The sequence below is a fragment of the Callospermophilus lateralis genome, chromosome Y, assembly GCF_048772815.1.
Source record: "Callospermophilus lateralis isolate mCalLat2 chromosome Y, mCalLat2.hap1, whole genome shotgun sequence".
Lineage (NCBI taxonomy): Eukaryota > Metazoa > Chordata > Mammalia > Rodentia > Sciuridae > Callospermophilus > Callospermophilus lateralis.
Genome location: NC_135326.1, coordinates 664,666 through 682,960, shown reverse-complemented (window position 1 = coordinate 682,960; position 18,295 = coordinate 664,666). Strand labels below are relative to the sequence as shown.

At 43.4% G+C, this 18,295-nt stretch overlaps 1 pseudogene; it reads left to right on the top strand.

Annotated features, from left to right (window-relative positions):
• LOC143639814 (protein transport protein Sec61 subunit alpha-like) overlaps window positions 1-18,295 on the top strand; it is a 198,715-nt pseudogene that overhangs the window by 11,635 nt on the left and 168,785 nt on the right.

Here is an 18,295-nt window from a genome sequence, read left to right as displayed (position 1 = left end):
ATACAGTGGACAGTAACAGATGTCAAGTGGTAAGTAGAAAAAACCAAGACCCTCAGACATTGCTGGTAGAAGTGTGGAAATAAATCCGTCCTACTGGCAGTTCCTTGGAAAGTCAGAGGAGCAATGTGACACAGTAGCTCCACCCCTCCACACAGATCCAAAAAAAGGAACTGCAGTCACCAAACGTCTGTGGCAGTGTCAGTCCCACAGCCAAACCCCCTGATGGGCTTGGGATGATGAGTGCACCAATCCATGAGCTGGTGAAAGCCCCAAGCAGTGGGCGCTCCTCAGCCTTGGAGGATTCAGGAGCCTGTAGGACAGGGGTGAAGCCTGTCAATCATGCCCCACACACAGCCACAGAAGGGTAAGGGACAGAAAGCAGCCTTCTGCTGCCTGAGGTCAGGTTATGAACGGGGTGCAGCAGCAGAGGGCCTGTGGATGGCTGACAGGAACGGGGATGGCAGCATTCTAAAACCGACTGTGGTGGCAGTTTTGTGATTTTGTGGACACACTAAGTATTGCTGGAGTTTTCCAGGGTATAGGAGCTGCATCTCCAGAGGGCTGTTCAAAGCTTCACCTGGGACTGGGCCACAGGCTCCCACTGGGACTAGGCGACACCATTGCCTATGGCCTGATGCCTATGGCCTGGAGCTGGCCTGGCACAGGAGGTCATGGGCTCCCTCCTTAGCCCCACACAGAAGCAAATGAGAAGGACAAGGCTGTCGTCCAGACTCACAACCTAAGAGTTTTTAAAAAGACTGTATCCCGCAGAGGACCACACCTGTCATCTCAGCAGCTTGGGAGGCTGAGGCAGGAGGATCGTAGGTGGAGGCCAGCCTCAGCAAAAGCAAAGTACTAAGTAAGCAGCTCAGCGAGACTCTTTCTCTAAATGCATTGAGTGGGGGATGGGCCATGAAACCAGGTCCTTCTGGGATGAACACTTGCTGGCTTGACCTGAGGAGGTCCCCAAGACAGGACAGCCCTACAGGCTTTCAGCACAGCAAGATGTCACAGTGCTCCTACGGGCCCATGTGAGAAGCCAGGGGAAGAAGCCCTCAGCCAACACTGTCCCTTCTCCCCCTGTCCCTCATGAGCCTTGGGGTCAGTCGTGGGTCTGCGAGGTAGGAAGCTGGAGGGTCCCCTTTGGAGCATCCTGTGGGCAGCAAGTCAGGAGTCACCCACCGTGTGCCCATGTTTCAGATACTCCACAGCAACCACCCCAAACTCATCTTGCCCAGAGCCCAGCCTCCTGGCTCAGTCCAGGCTTGGTCACATCCCAGCCTGGCTCTGGGAAATACGCTCCGTGAACACCAGGTTGCAGCCCCTGCTCCTGGGCTCAGGGGACAGTAGCCACATCTCTCAGGGCAGCTTAACCATGACCCTGGGACTAGACACCAGAGTCCTGTTCTGGAGACCACGTGGCTCCATTCCCAAAGGCAGGTTCTCAAGTCAGAGCTACCTTTCTGTGGAGCTTACTCTGGGGCTCAAGGTAGACATAGCAGTACCCTATAAAGACACCTGCTGGCCAGGCAGGGACCATGGGGGGAGGCTGTGAGCAGGGCTTCCCAGCACGGGGTGCCATGTATTCATTTGGAGCCCTTGGCCAGCCAGGTGGGACCAAATTAGGGGACCCAGTGAGGAAACTCATTAAGGGAAACACAGTGAGGGGACCCAGTGAGGGGGACCCACTTAGGGGACTTTTACAGTATCAGGTGGTGGCTGCAGAGCCCCCAGCCCCAATGACACTTAGGGTGCCCTGAGCTTCCCCAGCAGCTGGCCAGGCTGAAACCAGCTGCCCCCATGTATGCAGAGGCACTTTTGTCCTGATATTTTTAGTCACATCAGGAGACTTGAGGGGAAAACACAATGCTACCCATGAGCCTGGGTCATTTGCACAGATCCCAAGGACAAGGGAGCAGCCAGTGGCAGGGACCCATGGTTGGCCTGGTGCTGTGGTTCCCTAATTCCTGGGCAAGTACAGCAGCCTCTGCAGGAGGATGTCAGGCAGGTCCTGAGGCTGAGCTTCCAGAGCAGCTGCTACAGATTGCCACCCTGTGGAAAAACACCTGAACTCTGTCCCAGACAGAGTCTAGAGTCAAAGGGGGGCAGTGGGAGGACACAACATGGACTAACACCCAGTGCAGGGCTCCCTTAGCAGGAGGGGGGCCCCCACAAGGCCAATCCAGAACCAAAGCACATATGTGGTGGCTAAAGGCGAGGGGGAGGAACAGCAGGTGGCCATTCATGGGAATGAGATCTCTTGGAAGGTTATGACAATATTGTAGAATTATAATGGGAAGAGTAAACTATGTCATGCACCAAAATCCTGTGGGCCACACACACACTTAAAATTGGTGGATCATGTTCACACCTGTACCCCACCAGAGATGCCAGGAACTTGCCAGGGCCCAGCCTCTCTGGCATCCTTGGCGCACTTTGCAAACAGGACCAGGGCTAGGAAGTCCCCAGGTCAAGATTTGTAAGCCTCCTTCAAACTTAGACACTTCACAACTACACACAATGCACGTGAGTTTCTTCTGTCCCAATATCTCATCCATGTGGGTAAGCTTCCCAGAAAGACTTCAGTTTGTGGTTGCCTGGGGGTACCAGGGATTTGACTCAGGGGGCCCTCCACAACCAAGCCCCATCCCCAGCCCTTTTTGGCATTTTATTTAGAGTCAGGTTCTCACTGAGTTGCCTAGGGCTTCACTTTGGCTGAGGCTGGCAATGAACTCGTGATCCTCCTACCTGAGGCCCCTGAGCTTCTGGGATCAGAGGTGGGTACCACCTTTGTTTTAGAAGACAATTTTCTTCTTCTCTGTCAGGCTCTTTTCTTCAAGAAGCTGGACAAAGCAGACTGATGGATGGTTCAAATTTTCACTGTGTTTCTGTGTCCTCTCTCCTACAGGGAAGAGAACAATTTTTCTATTTTCCTCTCAGGCAATTTTATGTGGTTGATTTTCCAGATGAACTGGCTCAAGGTGACATTCCTGAGAAGGTGTCACCTTCTCAGAATCTCCTTAAACCAGGGTGGACAGGATGTGGTGAGGAATTGAAGAGAGACAGAGAGAGAGGTTTGCAGAGCCAAGCTCCTGAGATGAAGGCCCCATTAGGAAACAGAAAAATAGACCTTGGGAGAAGTGATATTTTTATGATCTCCATAAAGCAGTGATTGAGAAACCACCTCAGAGAATCAAAGAACCATCAAATTATAAAAAGGGGAATAGATGGAAAGATTCTATGGTGGATGGAGAGTGGTCTAGAGAAGAGAAACTGAGTCTCAAAAAGCTCAGAGGACTAGAGGACTCACAGTCACCCTGCCCTTCAGCCAGCATTGGATGCAGGATGACTGGAGATCCTCTTTCTGAGCCTGAGGCCTTAATCTGGAAAACAGGTGAAATAAGATTTATAGCACCTACACACATGGGCACACAGCTGTGAGGACCTACAGTAAAATACTATCCCAAGCCCGCAGCAGAGTACCTGGCTATGCAGCAGGGGACAGGTACAGAGCTAGTGTGAGTCAATCATAACAACAGTGCATGAGTAAAAACATTATGAAAAAGAAAGAAAAAAGAAAACTATATGTCAACTGACTTTTTGGGGAGGTGAGAAGGCAGTATTGGGAATTAAACTGAGGGGTGACTTACACCTGAGTCACGTCCCAATCACCATTTTTTATTTTATTTAGAGACAGGATCTCCCTGAGCTGCTCAGGGCCTCTACTAAGTTGATGAGGCTGGCCTCAACCTTGTGATCTTACTGCCTCAGCAACCTGAGTGGCTGGGATGACAGGAATACTCCACTGTGCCTGGCTGGCCAATGGTCATCATGTGGGGAATGAGATGACAGAAGAAATTTCTTGACTTAACCTCACAACTCCCAGGAGTAATGAGAAAAGAAAGAACTACCTGATAAAGGGACCTATGTCTAAGCCCTCTACAAGGTGTCCCTTTATACAACACAGTGTTTTTCTGAGTGTACCATATGGCATCAACAGTTTAGAGGCCAAGGAAAAAGGGACACAGAGGTCACATCAACCTGCCTGGTGCCACAGTGCCTAGGGCAGGGTTCAGGATGAACTCCCCTTGAGCTGCTTGGAGTTCTTGGCTGTCTTGACCCCTATGATCCATGGCTGATGATCTTGCTGTAGCCGCCCATGGGGATCTCAGTCTCACATGGCATGAGCTCAGTCACTACCCCTTCATATACCTCCTTGGCCTCCATTATCCACAGTCCTGGGAGGGATGGCCAATGGAAACATGGTGAGAAGCGGGAACATCCTTCTCTCCACATCCATCTCCTCCCCACCAACAATCTTCTTACCTCAAACTGCCACAGCACAAGAACTGACAAGTCACCTTACAGTACAACATGGAGACACTGTCATGGGTGCAGAGCAGCACTACAGGAGTGGTAACACACGCCTGTCATCCCAGCTTGGAAGGCTGAGGCAGAAGGATAGTGAGCTGGAGGCCAGCTTCAGAAAGCCAGTGAGTCCCTGATCAACTCAGTCCCTAATCAACTTATTTGAGACCCTGTCTTTAAATAAACTCAAAAGAGGGCTGGAAGGTGGCTCTGTGGTTAGGTGCCCCGGGTTCAATCACTGGTGCCCCTCCTCTAAAAAAAAAAAAAAAAAAAAAAAAGAAGAAGAAGAAGAGGCGCTCGCTGCTCTCCTGACAAATGGGAAGGCCACAGAAGACTTCTTCTGGCAGGTGGCCATCAAGCTCGGTGTGAGCTGATATAGAAATGTCCCAAAGGCAGAGACACATGGCCACAGGATCAGACACTCAGGCCACTTCCCACTTATCACACTTTCCCTTGCCTTCTCTGGAAACACAACCAGGACAAGGACACTCAAGACTGGCAGCTAAGGGCCAGTTCTCCTACACCTGAGAGACTATAAATGGGCCTCTTGGAAAACACCCAAAAGAGAAGCCACATTCTGTTTTTGATTAACCAAATTCCCAGCTCCTGAACCCCAAGATGAACTTCGCAAGAAAAGCCCAGAGCAGCTGCACACACCTCGAGTCGCAGCAGCTCTGGAGGCACAGGCTGAATGATCATGGGTTAGAGTCCAGCCTCCAGAACACTGAGGCCCTGAGCATCTCAAAGAGACTCTGTCTCTAAATAAAATGCAAAATAGGGCTGGGGATGGGTTTCAGGGCCCCTAGGCTCAATCCCTGATCCAAAGAAAAAAAAAAAAAAAGAAAAGAAATTTCCCAGAAAACACAAAGGTATCAGTAATCTCTGTCAAGCTTGGAAAATTTTGGGCTTTTAAGCCTACTTTGATTTTTTTTTTTTTTTAAATAGAACCTTTTCTTTTCTGCAAAGAGGAAATTGCTCCAAATGAAGTGCCTGCCCATTCTCACTGTCAGGGGACAGTGATATGAAATTTCTCCAGAAGGGAAAGAAAGGCATCCCCATCTCTCAGCCACTCATATTTGTCTAGAAGTTTCTCAGTGGTGACAAGTAGACAGGAGAAGGCCCAGTGGACATGGGCCAAGCTGGTGGCCAGGAGAGGGGCTGCAGGCACTGTCTCTGGTCATGACAACATAAAGGACACGGGTTTTATCTGCTGGCTTGGGTTTCTAAGTCTGTGACAGGGACATTTATCACATCAAGGGAGTGGCACAGAGGGGACAATTGACCCTGTCTCCCTCGCTCTGCAGATTTGCAGGAAGTCAAAGGTACATGGACAGAAGGCTGCTGTCTGAGGGGAGGCCATGGCTTTCCCTTTCATTCTGTGGCAGGATCTAGAAATTTCTCCTCACCTGCTACCATCAAAAGCCCCTGCTGTGTCCCCCACCTTCCCACCCCAGGGGTGACTCCCATCAAATGTGCCTGGTGACCTGAACTTTTTCAAATTTTAAAGCATTTAAGTTCCTGCTGAGCCATTGAAACACAAGCAACTGTGTGAAGACCTGTTTTATCAGGTTTTTGTCTCACAGATATGGGGGTTTTTTTAAAAAATTAAGTTGTAGATTGACACAATTCCTTTTTTTTAATTTTTTTTTATTTTTATGTTGCGCTGAGGATGGAATCCAGAGCCACACACATGCAAGGTGGGTCTCTACCTCTGAGCCCCTGCCCCAGCCTAGAAAAATTTTGTTTTTAAAATTTAAGTTCTTAAAAATATTAATATTCAAGTATTTGAAAGATTGTGATATCTTACTAGTCACATTTTTGGGGGGTTCTTTTTGGTACCAGGAAAAAAATTAATGGGCCCTCAATCCCTGATCCCCATCCCCAGCCCCTTTTATATTTTATCTAAGACAAGGTCTCACTGAGTTGCTCAGGGTATAGCTAGGTTGCTAAGGCTGGCCTTCAATGTGATATCCTCCTGCTTCAGCCTCCTGAGCTGTTAGATATGGTTTATATGTTAAATTAATGAATTAAATAAAATCACTGGCACATGTTAAATTAAGGAAAAGTAAGCCAGGAACCAAAACACACATCTGTAACCACAGTTACTCAGCATACTGAGGCAAGAGGATGGTTTGAACCCAGGAGTTTCAAGACTGCCTGGGAAACATAGTGAGACCCTAAAAAATAGGAAATAAAAAGAGAAACAAAAAGGAGAAATGAAGAAAAAACAATAGGGAGAAAAAATTTTAAACATAAAACCCAGGTGGGGTTGTTCACATGTATAATCCCAGTACCTCAGAATGCTGAGGCAGGAGGATCGAGATTTGGAGGCCAGCCTCAGCAACTCAGTAATACCCTTTCTCTACATGAAATATAAAAAGGGCTAGGGACAGAACTCATGGGTAAAGTGCCCCTGGGTTCAGTCCATGGTACCAAAAATAAAAATAAAAAGCCTAAGTTCAATGTGACACAAATCTTAGCTTCTGAACACAGTTCAGAATTAGAACTGTTCAGTTCAGCATTAGTGTCAAAGAGGGGCTGGGGGTGGCTTAGCAGCCAGGTCCCGAGGGAGAGAGAGAGAGAAAGAGAGAGAGAGAGAGAGACCCATAGTTGAGTGCTTACATTGACCTGCTGGGGAAGATGAAGAGGCAGAGCCAGTTCCTCATAGAGGCACAGCAGAAAGACACAGTCTCAGCCACCAGGAAATCAGATGGCTGTGAGAGGTGAAACAGGGCCCCATGATATTTCCCCAATTCCAAATGCTGCACACTCCCACTGCATTTTCTTTCCTTCACCATTAAATCAAAAACTCCCCAAGTAGATTTCTTAGTTTTTTAATTTATTTATTATTTATTTTGGTACCAGGGATGGAACTCACAGGCCCTCAACTCCTGAGCTCTCTCCCCAGCCCTTTTTTATATTTTAGTTAGAGACAGAGTCTCATTGAGTTTCTCAGGACCTCACTAAATTGCTGAGGCTGGCCTCCAATTTGTGATCCTCCTACCTCAGCCTCCCAAATTGCTAGGATGGATGGTTGCTATTGCCTGTCTTGTCAACAGCACCCAAAGAACATGAGCAGTTCAATCAACACATCAAAGAAGCATATTTAAGATGAAAGGATTCAAAGCACCGGAAAAGAAAAAGCCATCTTTCACTCCAACATAAAACTCACTGATAGCCCTGCAAAAGTTCTCCATGAGCACCTCAATCATTTTTATCTCCATGGAGTAAACTTTGCTCACCACCATGGAATAGAAAGGCACCTTACTTTCAAGATCCTGAGAAATCACCAGGGCCAGGACTGTCTACAGAGGCAAGAAAAGAAAGGTTCATTTTATTGTCTTGAAAACATAATTCAAAGGCATCTATAAAATATTTATTCAAGAAGCTGAACATGGTGTCACACACTTGTGATCACTAAGACTCAGGAGGCTGAGGCAGGAGGATGGCAAGGTGGAGGCCATTCTCAGCCACTTAGCAAAACCCTGAGAAACTCAGTGAGACCCTGTCTCTAAATAAAATATAAAAGTGATGGGAATGGGGCACCACTGGGGTTCAATCCCTGGGTTCATAAAACCACCATAAACAAACCAGGAAGGATTTATTACATTACTTTCATTTTATGTTAAAAGGCCAGCAAATAGTGGATAATACATGAGGCCAAATCTGAAAGCAGTGAGTTGGTCTGGAAGCCCCCGCCAACTGTGCCGTGTGGTCAACTATAAATTAATGCTCAGTAACCTAACTTCTGTTGGCAGATGTTAAGAGAACCAGGTGGAACAGACATCTTGTCAAATACCAAGTTATGGAAATCAAATGTTCTCGCATGGGCCCAGAACTGGGAAATGCCATGGCCTCTGAGTGACATTTCATCCTCCCTCATCTCTGAAATGAGAATGAGGTCAGAGCCCAGGTGTGCAGGATATGCAGAGCCTCCTAAATTTCTGAGGGCCTCACTAAGTTTCTGAGGTTGGCCTTCAAATTTTCATCCTCCTGTCTCAGCCTCCCAAGCTGCTGGGAGAAGGCCAATTGGAGCTGCTGCTTGAAAGATGGCCCAGGAAAGGCTCCTGTTATATTTCTTTTCAATGCCCTTTTGGTGACACCTCTGAGCAGCCAACCTGGGGGAAAATCAGTGGACACTGTAGGGCAAAATCCACTAGTCTGTGGGGCAGAGGCTATTTCTAGTTCTGATATTCTCCCTGTTTTCCAGTGTGGTCTTGAGCACACAATAGTGCTAATGCTGGATGGCCTCATATGGTGAACTAAAATACTTTTTAGATTACAAGGAGCCAATGAGCTGCCCACAGGATGGTTTGGTTGTGACCACGTAGTCTTAGATGTGCCTTTAAACTTGGATTTTTTGTGGGGAGATTGAACCAAGGGGCCTTCGACTCATGAGCTCCATCCCCAGCCCTATTGGGTATTTTATTTACAGACATGGTGTCTCTGAGTAACTGAGGGCCTAACTTTTGCTGAGGCTGGCCTCAAACTCGCTATTCTCCTGCTTCAGCCTCCTGAGCCAGCCAATGGGATTAAAGACATGTGCCACTGTGCCCAGACTTTGCCATTTTTTAAACCCTAGGGACGTTCAGGTAGAAATCGAACTATTTGGCTTCTTTTGAGAAACCAGGTCTGAACCCAATGGCCATCTTTTAGTGACATGGCACCACATTTTTGGGCTTAGCATGTCACTTTGCTTGCCTCGCTTCCCAAATGCTTAGGCACAAGAGTTGGCAAGCCCAAAGCATGTGTTCTAATAGAAAAGGGAAAATGTCTGGAACAGAACACAGAGGGATGTGATGCCAACACCATGAGGCCATGGGGAGGCCACAGACAGCTCTGCCCAGCAGTTTTATTTTGCTGGTTCGAGGAATGGAACCCAGAGCCTTGTATGTGCCAGGCAGCTGCTCCACCACTGAGCCCAAATTCCAGCATTTTTAATTTAAAGACAGGGTCTCACTGAGCTTCTGAGGCTGGACTCCACCTTGAGATCCTCCTGCTTCAGCCTCCTGAGTTGCTCGGTTTACAGGTGTGAGCCACTGTGCCTGGTTTTCATGTCCACCTTCTACCCAGAATGTCTCTTCCCTGTTCTTTCAAAGCCCCCAACATCCGATTCTCAGTTTCCAGTGTCAAAACAGTGACCACATCCCACTGAACCACATCCTAGCCTCCCTGCCCCTAATACTGAAGGGGTGATCATTACCCTTCCATTCAAATAGGATCAATACTTGTTTAAGAAAGGCTCCATGTCTGTCTAGGTTTTTCCAATTATAAGCTCAAGGAAGGGGCACGGCTGGGGCTGGGGCTTAGTGGTGGAGTACTTGCCGAGCACGTGTGAGGACCTGGGTTTCATCCCCACTGCCACATAATAGTAAATAAATAAAACAAAAGTATTGTGTCCAATCACAACTAAAAATATATGATATTATTTAAATAACTCATGAAAGAAAGACACATGTACCTACCATTTTCTATGGAGCTCTATAGATCTCACTGATCTTTCCATAGCCTGCCATCTTGAAAATTTAACTAGTATTTTTTAAATATTTTAATATTATCAGGCCTTCCAGCTGATTAATCAATACCCACAAAGATGCAACCCAGACTTTTCAGTGTTTACTTTTGAACAGGGATGCATTGATTATATATATATATTTTTTTAATTTTTTGACTTCAAACAAGTTTAATTTTGTCCCAGCCATAAATTAGGAGAAGAACTTTAAAAATGCTCAAAAATCAAGCCATTATAAAGTTTAGCACCCCTACCTTTAGCAATAAATATTGAACTGATATACGTGACTGAACTAATATAACTCATTTAGGTGTAGATGGATACAGCACAATGCCTTTATTTTTATGTGGTTCTGAGGATTGAACCAGGTCCTACCCATCCTAAGTGAGTGCTCTACAACTGAGCCATAATCCCAGCCTGTTAACTTGTATTTTATTAATTAAGAAACTGAGAGCTGGGTGTGGGGGTGCATGCCTGTCATCCCAGCTGCTTGGGAGGCTAAAGTGAGAGAATGGCTCATTGGAGACCAGCCTCAGCAACTTAGCAAGGCCCTGAGCAACTCAGCAGAACCCCATCTCTAAATAAAATACAAAAAGGGCTTAGGACGGGGCTCCAGGGTTAAGCGCCCCTGGGTTTGATCCTTCTTAGCCAAAAAAAAAAAAAAAAAAAAAGATTTTTTAGTCTTTTCTTTCCTTTCTGGGGACATCTTTGCAGTGAAGGTTGCTTGGCAGCATCGTTGACCTCTAACACTAGATGCCATGAGTTCCCCCAACCATGTTTTGAAACCACAAGAGATGATTCTCTAGATACTGTTAAATGTCTCCTGGGGGGCAAAACTGGCCCAGGTTGAAAACCACTGCAGAGCTAATCTCACCTAACTAGACTTCGAGAAACAGCACACAGGGAATAGTAACAGCCCACAGCTCAAGGGTTCAGAGCTGGCGACTGTCCACATGAATAATACCAAATAGTGAGACTCAGAAAGCCCTGTAGACATCAAGAAAGGGAAATCAGGGGAGGACGCCCTATCTAAAAGTACCTCCAAAACATCCAGAATGAAAGGTTTCAGTCCTAGAAATCAGACTTCTTAGAAGCAACACTGGAAGACAAAAAGTACCAAATAACACTGATAGAAACAGCACTGAAGAAAACAGCTATCATGCTGGTGCTCTGGTGCAGGCATGTCATCACAGCAGCTCAGGAGGCTGAGGCATGAGGGTCACGAGTTCGAGGTAGCCTCAGCAAAAGTGAAGCCTTAAGCAACTAAGTGAGACCTTGTCTCTAAATAAAATGCAAAAAGGACTGAGTATGGGACTCAGGAGTCGAGAGCTCCTGGGTTCAATTCTTGAGGTTTAATTATTGGTAACCGCCCCCCCAAAAAAATGGAAGACGACTTGGACAAGCTAATGTTCCTGTAAGTGCACAATGTATGGCATTCCAGCCTCAAAAAACTTCTCACAGACACAGGAGTTCTTCATTCACCATCAGTCACCAACACAACACACCTTGGCAACTCCATATATACAACTTCATAATTAGATTACAAGCTTTTATTTCACAGCTGATTGTGTTTCTGCTTCTGACAGGTCAGGAGCCTGCCCCAGGTCTCCCAACTGATCCAACAATACCCATCAAGATGCAGCCAAGAACTTCATGTTATTTATTTTTGAACAGGGTCACATTAAGTCACTTAGAGCCTGGTGAAACTGCTGAGGCTGGACACCAACCTGTGATCCTCCTGTCTCAGCCTCCAGAGTGGCTGAGATGACAGGCAGGGGCCAGCACCGCTGGTAAGAGCCACTTTTTCACATACAAGAGTGCAGGCTCTTACCCTCCTATGCCAAAAAGCCCTTCCAGCGAACAAGCCATACCCAGACCAGAAGTTCTGGTAAGACTGAGGATCTGGTGGATCCCATTGCAGATCCCATCAGCTCCACCATGTGTTCTCTTTTGTCCCCTGGAAAGCCCAACACTGAAGGGGATTTATCAAACCCTCTGCCAAATTCCAGCATTTAGAATCAGTCAGCAGTTTGAAGCTCAGCACTCAACTGAGCCATTTTGTGCCATCAGGAAGCTTCCTGTTTCTCAGTCCAGAAAACACTAGAAGCCCCTTAAAGATCAAAAGCACATTTTTGTTATTTGTCAATCATGCATAGACAAAATAGTGGTGGGCAAAGTTCACATTTGAAAAAAAAATAGTGGCTCACTCATTTTTCCCACTCCAATAATGTGCCACAGAAGTTGTTTTTTTTTTTTTTTTTTTTTTTTTTTTTTTTTTTTTATTTTAATTTTGAATGGACATAATATCTTTGTTTTAATTTTTTTAATATTTATTTTTTTAGTTGTAGTTGGACACAATACCTTTATTTCACTTATATTTTTATCTGGTGTTGAGGATTGAACACAGAGCCCCTCACGTGTGATGCAAGCACTCTACCACTGAGCCACAGCCACAGACCATGACAAATTTTAATGAAGTCCTGGACCAACAGAAATGGATTTTCAGCTGGGCATGGTGGTTAACACCTAGAATCCTAATGCTCAGGAGGCTGAGGGAGAAGAATCATGAGTTGGAGGCCAGCCTCAGCAACTTATCAAGGCCCTCAGTAACATTAGTGAGACCCTGGCTCTAAATAAAATACAATAAAGGGATGTGGCTTATTGGCTGAGTGCCCCCAAGATCAATCACTGTTAAAAAAAAAAAAAAAAAAAGACATGCATTTCCCAAGCAAAGGAGACTTGAAAGAATTCAAGGACCATACCAGTGACCAGTACCCTTGGAGGACTTTCCCCTCTCTCTGACCAGCATGATTTTCATTCTAGAAGTATGAGTTTGAGATAAGATTTCTTTCTTAAACACACATGTGACCCTTGTGGCTAAACAAATACTAGTTAAGATGTAAATTCCATTTGGCTTTGATGTGAGGATCATCCTCTTGGGCAGCACCAATCAATGAGAACACAAGGACCTTTCCAGTTCCCAGGGGTTCCACCCACAGCACGGCTCTACTATGTTGCCAAATGCCTGCAGGACGGAGGAGAGAAATGTTCACTATTGTGTTTCAGTGTGGAAAAAAAATGCAGTCTCTGGTCCAAAAGATTCAAAGACTCATCCAACCAACCCTAAGCTCCAGCACCCTCCACACACTGCTCTGGATGCCCCATCATTGGAGGTGAGAGAGAAAAGTCTGCTGGGCAAAGTGGCCTGCACCTGTGATCCCAGGGACTCTGGAGGCTGAGGCAGGAGGATCTCAGTTCAAAACCAGCTTCAGCCAAAGTGAGACTGTCAGCTACTCAGACAGACTCACTCTCTAAATAAAATTCAAAATAGCGCTGGGGAGGGGCTCAGGGCTCCCCAAGTTTAACCTCTGGCACTCCCCACCACCCCAAAAAAAAGATATAGACAAGAAACCAGAGGCTTTTCTTAGGCCCTTTATGTTAATAGGGGGCTCACAGGCCACAGTCAAAAGCTCACATAAATTGCAGGTTTCTCTAGCTGCTCAGCCTTCAGGGAGACAATGGGACATGACTCTAGAGTCCAGCAGCTTAGAAGCGGTGGAATGCAAACCCCCAGCTGTCATTACTAAACTCGGTGGTCAATAGATGGGCCAATTTTTCTGCAAATAATAAAAATAATAAAATTAATAATAAATACCATAAGTGCTGGGACTTGGTACAGTTGCCACTTAACAAAAGTTGGCCTGACTGGAAAAAGGATGCTTGGTCAGGACATGGTGGTGCAAGCTTGTAATCCCAGGGCACCTGGAGGCTGAGGCAGGTAGAGGCCAGCCTCAGCAACTCAAACAGACCCTTTCTGGAATAAACAAAAAACGGGTCGCACTGCGGATCCCGGATCCCCGGGCAGCTCCCCTGGGTCAACTCCAGGAACCAAAGGACATTGAGTCCTGGCGAATTCCGGGACTGTCACTGAGCACCCACACCCTCCCAAACAAAACCCCAGCCCTGCCCACCGCCTCTCTTGCACGTTCTCCTGCCCCATGAACCCCAAAACAGCCTGCATGGACAGGGCGCTTTTGTGGAGTCCCAGCCCCTTCCCGTGGCTGTGCAAGGTGATGCAAGGCACCTTTGTGGTGCTCTCCACCTCCTGGATTTTCAAGGTGCCAGCTGGGACCCAAACCCACACAGGAGTCACTACCCTGCGCCCACCCAGGGGTTACCAAGCGGCTGTTAGTAGGGCACCTTGCAAGAGCCCACCTCAGACTGTGCCCCATTGGAGGATATTAAAAAACCTCCACTATCCATTGGCTCAGGCATGTGCTCATCGCAGCTGCCGGTAGAGCTCCGCCCACACACTTCCCACTGTGTCTCTGGATTGGCTTCCCTGGCAACTGTACCTCCAGCTAGCTCTGCGGGTGGGAGAGCAGAAGGAGGGAGCCCTCAGTTTTGCTCCATAGCTGAGGAGCTGAGCCCAGGGTTTGGGTAGCACCGAGGAATGTTTTCTGCATGTTTGTTTGGTGCTGGGACTGAAACCAGGGTTTAAATTTTTCCCCCCTCAGGATAAAAATAATGGTGGCTTAAAAACAAAAAATTTCTTCGCCCTCATAGGTCTAAAATTTTTAGAAAAAATAAATAGAATTAAATATCTGAGGTGCAAAGGCAAAATAATTCCTGTTTTTCATTCACCTTTATAGAAATCTAGATTGCAATTCCCTTTGCTGTGATTTGAATTGACCTACTTGATGGAAAATAGTCCAATTCCATTAGGCACCTCCCTGTGCATAATGATGAGAATACAAAAAAAAAAAAAAAAAAAAAAAGAAGAAGAAGAAAAAAGAAAAAAAAAAACAAAGCAAAACAGTAAATAAACCTCGGTTCTATGAAAAAAAAAATATGAGGGTAAGATTCACATTTAACATTTAATAATATTCTGATTTGTATCACAAATTGATTTACTTTTAGATATTTTAAATTATTATGTACTTTTAAGTATTTTAAAAAATATTTTTGGGGGGTAAACAGCCAATTAATTTTATATCATATGCTATTTGGGAAATTTCAGAATTCAAATAGTCTATCCTCATGTTGTAAGAAGCTATTTAGTATTTTATAAAATAATTTAAATATTTTTCCCTGATCTGATCATTTTTTATTTTCTCATTTATATTCCTGATGCTCATAACATAAATGCATATACTACTAACTGTATGGAAGCAAGATATAAGTATCTTAGTATTAACAAGAGTTTCTAAAATGTTCAGCAATGACTAATATTGGAAGTATTAGGCAAATATTTTCCTGGCTCCACCAACAGATGAGGTAAAAATGTTAAAATACAAAATTCAAAGTACAGTTACTACAGAATGCATAACACAGATTAGCTTATGCTAAGTCACAAAGGGGTAAGGGCAGAATAGAAGTACTTTTGATTAGATAAAGGGGAATGAAGGCAGATTAGTGCAGTCCGTGTTCTGTGGAAACAAAATCAATGCCATTGGCAAGGCCAAGAATTACAAGGAAAAAAGGAACAATAAAATGAGTTTTATTTGTCTCCATCTACTTTTGTTATATAAATAAAGAATGATACTGCATTCTCACTGCCACTTTTGATACAGTTGCAATCAAAGCAGTTTAAAATTTCCACTGTCTCCAGTGGGATCACCCATGAAGGTGACCACTTTCAGGATTAGAGCTCAAAATTTCAGAATCTGCGTTATGAACAAAGCAATCCTTTTTTGGAAAGGAGCATTTATGCAAGCACTTGCAGAAGTAGAAAAGGAAAAAAAAAAAAAACTGACATGATATTTTAGGCAATTTCAATCACCTCTGCCAAGATTATAGCTCTGGTCTCAAGGCCTGTACCTACATTCCCCATGACTAAAATAATGAGAAGGTTCCAATGAGTCTGGAAGGCAACAACATATGAATGCAATGAGTCAGCTTTATCTATGGTCCCTAGACTCCATAAAAAGCAAAATGTGGAGTGAAAGCTCACATACAGATAATTTTTTGGGTGCTGTTTTTTATTTTCTATTTTTTAACATTTACCTGGATAAATGTGGAGTACAAAGTTTTTTAAGAAACTTTTTGAAAAGAAAAAGTGAAAATTAATATTATAGCATGTTCTTATTTAGAATGCATATTCAGCAGTCTGTTTTTATATGAGACCTTCTAACTCTTAATTTCAGAAAATACAAATTTAATTTTTATGGCAACAATGTAAAGAGTCAAATTCAATTTTGTTAGAAATTTTACCTGTATCAATTTCACAGAAAATGGAAGAAGACCCTAATCATTATACAAAATACATGTATGTAGGGGGGGAAGAAATGTGTTACATTTGATTGGGTAGAGAGATGTTATGGGTGGAAAGGGGAGGGGAAGGGGGGATAGGAAGGGCAGTAGAATAAAACAGACACTAGTGTTGCTGTATGTATACACATATAACCAATATAACCATATAACCAATGTGATTCTGCAACCTGTATAATTGGAAAAATTAGAAATTATACCCCATTTGATTCAAATATATGATGTGTCAAGATCATTGTATTGTCATGAGAAACTAATAAAAAATTAATAGATACTATTAAAAATTGCAAGAATATGATTATTGTTGAACCATGTCCATTCAAATACCTCTCAGTAACAATGCATTAGATATAAATTTCTGATCAAAAGCTAAAATTGGGAGTCATTCTTTTATGGAGAATTCAAATAAGTAAACTTATAACCCATAATTAAAGAGAAAAATATTTTGTTGCAAAAAGATGGCCATGTTCAAGGCTTTAAATTCGAACTGATATTTAATTGTAAATTCAACATGTCCTGAAAGTAAACAACAATAAAATGTCTCTTAAAAAGAAGAATTTTACCTCTATCTAATGACATGAATTTTCTTAATAAGTTTTACTTCTTAAAATCTGTCAATTTTGGGGCTGGGGTTGTGGCTCAGTGGTATAGTGCTTGTCACACATGTGTGATGCCCAAGGATCAATCCTCAAAACCACATAAAAATAAATAAACAAAATGAAGGCATTTTAAAAATCTATCAATTTAAAAAAAAAATAGTGGAGACATTGTGAGATGTTAACTTTTAAATAGTTTATCTTTCTTCACAAAAAAGGTGAGGCATATTATGTCAGGGCCACTCTATTCAATGTATACCTGGAACCTACCCTCAGGCATTAAATGGGAATTCCAGAAAAATCACCAAAAGCAAAGATTTTAAAAGTAAACTATTAAAATGCAGTATATATACACAATGGAATATTACTCAGCCATAAAGATAAATGAAACTATGGCATTAACCTGTATATAGATGGAACTAGAAACTATCATGCTAAGTGAAATAAACCAATCTTCCCCCAATAAAGGCCAAATATTCTCTCTGATATGTGGATGCTAACTCAAATTAGGGTAGGGGGAGAATAAGAAGTACTTTGGATTAGACAAAGTGGAATGAATGGAAGGGAGGGGGAATGGAAATAGAGAAGAGAGTAGAATGAATCTAACATCATTTTCTATGTTCAAAAATGAATACAAGACCAATGTAATTCCACATTATGTACAACCAAAAGAATGGGAAGTTATACTCTATTTTTATATGTTAAAATATATTCTACCCTCATGTATAAATAAAAAAAAATAAATGAACTCTAAGAGCATTTAACTCTATGTTGAATGATAATACAAACCCATTACTATCACTACAATAAGTTTCTATTCCAGTTAGAAACTAAAAAAAAAATCACTTACTCAAATATGGCCACAAGATCACTTGCCGTGTTGCTCAACCTCTCTAGAACTGCCTCTCTGCCTTTTGTCACTGGAAACACTTGAAGTTTCCCAGACTTCTCTACTCAGCCTTCCCAGTAAAGTTCTCAAGACACCTTTCCTTTATTTGTCACAAAAGTGTTTCTAAAAAATACTTTATTACTTTTCATTGGTCAATAGAAAATATCACAAATACATTAATAAATAAAATGCATGAGTATAAAAGAAAAAATCATACACATAAAACAGAAAACACATAAATAATCCTTCATAAGAAGTACTGATGCATTAAGCTTTATAAATCACATTTCAGGAATGAGCATTAAGTTTGATAGCATTATCAAGGAATATTTACTGAAACACACAATACATACAATCAGAGTTGCAACCATAAACATTAAACCTAATCAGCTGAATGTTACTCTCTTAGAAAAAAAATTAACTTAAATATGCAGTTAAAGTAATCTAAATATACATGTTGAATTTAGTACTACCATTTTGTAATGACTGCTTATCATATTCTGAGCTGTTAAATTTTTAAAATTATATATAATGGAAATAAGTAGATTTGAATCTAGAAGATTTTTCTCTATATATGTTTATAACTTCCAAAGTACTCCTGCAGGGAAGCCTGAATCATAACAGGTTTGTGTCTCTTCAGATCAGAAACACAACATGCAA